This window comes from Staurois parvus, unplaced genomic scaffold, assembly GCF_062004578.1.
Source record: "Staurois parvus isolate SC_StPar_1 unplaced genomic scaffold, SC_StPar_1.0 ptg000244l, whole genome shotgun sequence".
Lineage (NCBI taxonomy): Eukaryota > Metazoa > Chordata > Amphibia > Anura > Ranidae > Staurois > Staurois parvus.
Window position 1 is genome coordinate 3,785,416 of NW_028318040.1, and position 6,000 is coordinate 3,791,415.

The following is a 6,000-nucleotide window of genomic DNA, read 5'->3' on the forward strand; positions in this document are numbered from 1 at the left end:
GCCTAGAGAGTGCATCTTCCCAGTATGACACAGACAACAAGAAAATAAATAAAATATCATTCCTTATTCCTTCAAAATAAAAAAAAACAAACATTTTGGCTCTACGTACCCTTTAACTAATTCCTGCCAGCCGTATGCATATGTGCGGTCTCTCGGCAGGTGGGCTTTAACACCAAACGGCCACATACAGTCAGATCCATAAATATTGGGACATCAACACAATTCTAACATTTTTGACTCTATATACCACCACAATGGATTTGAAATGAAACAAACAAGATGTGCTTTAACTGCAGACTGTCAGCTTTAATTTGAGGGTATTTACATCCAAATCAGGTGAACGGTGTAGGAATTACAACAGTTTGCATATGTGCCTCCCAGTTGTTAAGGGACCAAAAGTAATGGGACAATTGGCTTCTCAGCTGTTCCATGGCCAGGTGTGTGTTATTCCCTCATTATCCCAATTACAATGAGCAGATAAAAGGTCCAGAATTAATTTCAAGTGTGCTAATTGCATTTGGAATCTGTTGCTGTCAACTCTCAAGATGAGATCCAAAGAGCTGTCACTATCAGTGAAGCAAGCCATCATTAGGATGAAAAAACAAAACAAACCCATCAGAGAGATAACAAAAACATTGGGCGTGGCCAAAACAACTGTTTGGAACATTCTTAAAAAGAAGGAACGCACCGGTGAGCTCAGCAACACCAAAAGACCCGGAAGACCACGGAAAACAACTGTGGTGGATGACCGAAGAATTCTTTCCCTGGTGAAGAAAACACCCTTCACAACAGTTGGCCAGATCAAGAACACTCTCCAGGAGGTAGGTGTATGTGTGTCAAAGTCAACAATCAAGAGAAGACTTCACCAGAGTGATGACAGAGGGTTCACCACAAGATGTAAACCATTGGTGAGCCTCAAAAACAGGAAGGCCAGATTAGAGTTTGCCAAACAACATCTAAAAAAGCCTTCACAGTTCTGGAACAACATCCTATGGACAGATGAGACGAAGATCAACTTGTACCAGAGTGATGGGAAGAGAAGAGTATGGAGAAGGAAAGGAACTGCTCATGATCCTAAGTATACCACCTCATCAGTGAAGCATGGTGGTGGTAGTGTCATGGCGTGGGCATGTATGGCTGCCAATGGAACTGGTTCTCTTGTATTTTTTGATGATGTGACTGCTGACAAAAGCAGCAGGATGAATTCTGAAGTGTTTCAGGCAATATTATCTGCTCATATTCAGCCAAATGCTTCAGAACTCATTGGACGCCGTTTCACAGTGCAGATGGACAATGACCCAAAGCATACTGCAAAAGCAACCAAAGAGTTTTTTAAGGGAAAGAAGTGGAATGTTATGCAATGGCCAAGTCAATCACCTGACCTGAATCCGATTGAGCATGCATTTCACTTGCTGAAGACAAAACTGAAGGGAAAATGCCCCAAGAACAAGCAGGAACTGAAGACAGTTGCAGTAGAGGCCTGGCAGAGCATCACCAGGGATGAAACCCAACGTCTGGTGATGTCTATGCGTTCCAGACTTCAGGCTGTAATTGACTGCAAAGGATTTGCAACCAAGTATTAAAATGTGAAAGTTTGATTTATGATTATTATTCTGTCCCATTACTTTTGGTCCCTTTACAAGTGGGAGGCACATATCCTACACCGTTCACCTGATTTGGATGTAAATACCCTCAAATTAAAGCTGACAGTCTGCAGTTAAAGCACATCTTGTTCATTTCATTTCAAATCCATTGTGGTGGTGTATAGAGCCAAAAATGTTAGAATTGTGTCGATGTCCCAATATTTATGGACCTGACTGTATATGCATTCTGATGTAAATGCTTTCTGTGCTGACAGCGCGGGCCCTGCACACTCCCAGTACAGTTACTGGCAGGTACCTGAAAGCTTCCAAGATCTTTTCGATCATGTGACTGCTGTGACTTCAAATCCTAACAGTCACATGATTGAAATGCCTGCCTCTGCATCCCAGCATTTAGAGCCTTTTAAAGGGCCGGGAAGTGGGCGGCGGTGGGAAATAGTAGGTTTGCTTGGTGGCAGCTATTGTGAGGAGCCTACATTCACCTCTCACCTCTGTTCACATGCCAGAGCCTTGAGAAAAACTTACCATCTTACCAGCTGACCGCATCCAGACTTGGACATCTGTCCTGGAACTGCAACAAATTGCTCTGTGTGCAGATATATGCGATCAATAGCACTATTAGTTGAAATGGGCTGAGTGGCCGATGCTGAGCATATAACTCAATCATTCCTGCAACAAGTATCTGCAGATTCTTGCCACAAGATTCCTGAGGCCACAACAAACCAGCCGTGTGAAAGGGGCCTAACAGTTTCCTGCCTATTTTTGAGCCTGTAGTTGAAGGACATACAAAAGTGCAACTTCCATCATAAACCATCATTCTGAACTTTACTTAAAGAGAAGCTACCAAGAGGTACTAGCACATACTGTATCTGCACCAGGTTTTGGTATCTCCCACTGGGCCATTCTAATCAGAAAAAGCTCCAATTGTAGTTACATATATAGATAAATAATTAGTCAGGTTGAAAAAAGAGATCTCCATCAAGTTCAACAAAAATGTTAGAGCCTTCCACTAACCACCGCCCCCAAACATTCTTATTGGATCATCATTATAACTGGCTCCCCCAATGACCAATAGCAATGTGCGGAAAAGGGCAGGCAAGCTTCAGCACCATGGAAGTGCTAAAACTTTGGCAGAGTAGAAGATACCTACCTGCTCTGTATTCCTGTCAGTAGCTTTAGTAACAGGTATTCTGACGCACTTTAATGTATTTTGTTTTTTTGTGCCAGTATGTTAAAAAAGAAAAAAAATTGGTAATTAAATGTATTAAACTTTTTCTTCTTTTTTTTAACATTTTTTTATATCCTGTCATCAGAGTAGCTCAGTGTCACCATAGTGACACTGTACTACTTTGTACTTACACTGTTATTGCTTATGCAGTGATGGTCAATGTATAAGCATAGATCTTTACTGAAATATAAAAGGTACGATACAACACATTCAGGAGAGAAGTCAAGGAAGTCATAGACAAGCCATACATTAGAATTTTTCTGTGTCATATTAAACTGCATTAGGTTGTTATTGTTTGTTGTATTCTCACATTTATTGGCAGTTTTGGCCCACTGCAACTTGTTGCCTAATGTGATTTTGGTTTCTTCATTTGTCTTCCCCTTCTGTTTAATTCTAATTGGTTTAGTCTTAGCTAGACCCTCCCCATTTTTTCCATGTTCACTCAGGCAGCATTAGTTGGTTAGTTGTTCAGAGAGACAGGGCTCAGGATAATCATTGTCTTCTTACACTTCAAAAGACTGCAAAAACATCCTCTGTACTGCAATTGTCTGAAGTTAAATTGCATTGGATTTGACTTTTGTGTCTTATTGAAGAGTTAAGTTGCCTGTGGATGGTGTAAAGTCAGAAGGTGATCATACTGTCCAGACAGAATGGGTGTACAGAGGTATGTCAATACATAAATATGCATTTGAAACGGAACAACGAGATCTCTTTAAAGGACCACCTTACTATGTTTGCAGTTTTCAAGTTAAGACATATTAATATGTAAACAATCCACCTTGCCCTCTGGTTCTTAGTTGCCAGCCACCTTACAATTGTTCTGCTAGCCTGCTACCTTGGAAAATCATGGCACTGATATTATAAAACTGAAGGAGACATCTTTAGGTCTGGCAATTCACCTCTATTGCTTTCATAAGGTTGAGTGGAGAAGCAATCAATTGCTCGTAGAAAGAATAAATTGCAAAGCACTTGGAGATATCACTTCTGGTGGACTCCTGCCATGGAAGTAACTTCCACATAAATTCCTGTATGTAGTGGGGGTGGGAGTGCAGCACCATTGTTCCATTACTTCTAGGCCTTTCAGGGGACTACTCAGTGCTTTATTGATCATACCTGCACTCCTGGCCCAGTGATTGGGACAGCTAAAATAAAAAGGGCAACTCCAACCATCCACATTTACAGATTGTAAGAAAAGAAGGGCAGGAGATGCTTTGATTAGTTGGTTTTGGGTTGGTTTAACAGTGTTGCAGCACTATTTGAGTGGGCTGCTTAACACACCAAAAAGGTGAACTATTTTGTAAAGCAGTGCACCACAATGCAGGTAGTGTGTTACCATGTGTTGTGGTGTGGCACAGTGCAACGGTGGCCTGCAGAGTTAAATTGTAGCTCTGCATGGAAAGTAGGCACCATGCTAACACCAACACTCTTAAGCCAGCCATGAATGGATCAAAATGCAACCAGTTCAGCATGGATTAGCTGAATTTTAATCCATGTATGGGCAGGATGGTTGGGTTTGTCCCAAACAATCAGTGCGGTTGGCTATAGCCAGCAACACTGATCATTGTACTCTGATGGTGGGGAAGGTTCCCCACTATCAGAATACAATATCACAATGGGAGATATTCCCCTATCTACATTGAATGTGTGGATAGGGCAATTGAGGCATTTTCTTTTATTCATCCTGCTGGTTGAATGAAAAAAAAAAGATGCATAATGTATGAGCTGCCTAACAGTAGCTTTACCTAAAAACCTATGAAGTAAGGGAAGGAGTTTGTACAAAAGGGCTTCATCATTAGGGCTCACTGACACTTTCCTGTCCTTAAGTGTTGAGTAAATGTTGTGTCACATGTGATGGCGTGTTGTGTTAAGACAGCCCTTAATTTTGAATGGGCTGTCAACACACAAGAACATTAGAGTACCATTCACGCCCTAACCTACGTGATGCGCTGCATAGCAAAACTGTGTTTCAGCCCTGGCGTGCCTAGGGCAGAATGCTGCTTAGGTACAGCACTGTGACTATTTGCACACTAACAACAGTTTGCCTTAACATGTAATATAGTGATATCATCCAGCCTTTGTCCACCATGATGCTGTGGCACCCAAGGGTGCCACCTTGGTTCTAAGGGGGGGGGGGGTGCTGTTACAAAATGACTAAAAATTGCGTAAAAACTGTCAGCAATCTGGTGGGTGGATCAAGCCTGCCTTTTCTTGTAGCACAAAGCTCCACATTTTTATTGTGCAGCTATACAAGCTTGGGCACTGTGTGGGACAGCCATTGGTATATTAACAACTAAGGACATTATTGGTTGATAAGGAATATGTTTGACACCTGCACAGCATTCTTGTAAGCCCCGTTCCTTACCCTCTCCATCAGCAATGTCAGGATGTTGGGAGGGTTGACAATCTGGCATTGATCTTATGACTGATGAGCAGCTTATATTTTTAAGTTACCAAGTGTGAGTATCCGATGCTCGTGTATATTTGTATATGTATGTAAGGATATATATATATATTATCTTGTAAATGTTTGACTATTTTTTGGTGTATATTCTAAATTAATTGTATTCTTCAATTTATAGATCATATCGCCATTACCAAAGAGCTACCCTGAGGAAGGAGTTAACTGACTCTGAAACGCGTCAACCTCTGTGACAATAACCTGTGCAATTCAAGTACTGAATATGGTGGTATAATGTAACAACAATTTATAGACACATGTAATCTTTTAACAAATTAAGCTTTTATAAACTGTAAACAAATAAAGATTTATTGTTATTTTTTTGTAATTATTGATGTATTTTTGCTTTTAAAATCCCACACAACTTGGGGGATATTTTTCTGATATCATATGAATTTAGAGATGTAGGCAAACATCAGAAAACATATATGCCATGTTAGCTGTGTGATGTAGAGAACACGAAGATGAGAAACTGGATTACAAGTCATAATCAGTGTGCAAAGTTAAATTTGCTTTGTAAACATAAATCACCTGCAATGTTGGGCGCTATGCATAACTACAAGCTTATTTTTTGAATTTTGTATTGTGGGGTGGGGCATCATTTTAAAGGATACTTTGCCTAAAAAAGGTTGAGGTTATCAATTTTGTAGGTTCACTATCTGCTGCAACCAGGCAGTTGATATAGGAGGCATGGAGAGATCCAGGGCTGTAGT

At 40.7% G+C, this 6,000-nt stretch overlaps 1 protein-coding gene across 1 annotated transcript in view; it reads left to right on the forward strand.

Annotated features, from left to right (window-relative positions):
- Positions 1 to 5,604, forward strand: part of CXXC4 (CXXC finger protein 4) — a 347,965-nt gene extending 342,361 nt beyond the window's left edge. The window contains exon 4 of the mRNA XM_089680525.1: positions 5,409 to 5,604. The gene's annotated coding sequence lies outside the window, so the exon portion shown is untranslated. The remainder of the gene's footprint in view (positions 1 to 5,408) is intronic.
- The last annotated feature ends 396 nt before the right edge of the window (positions 5,605 to 6,000 follow it).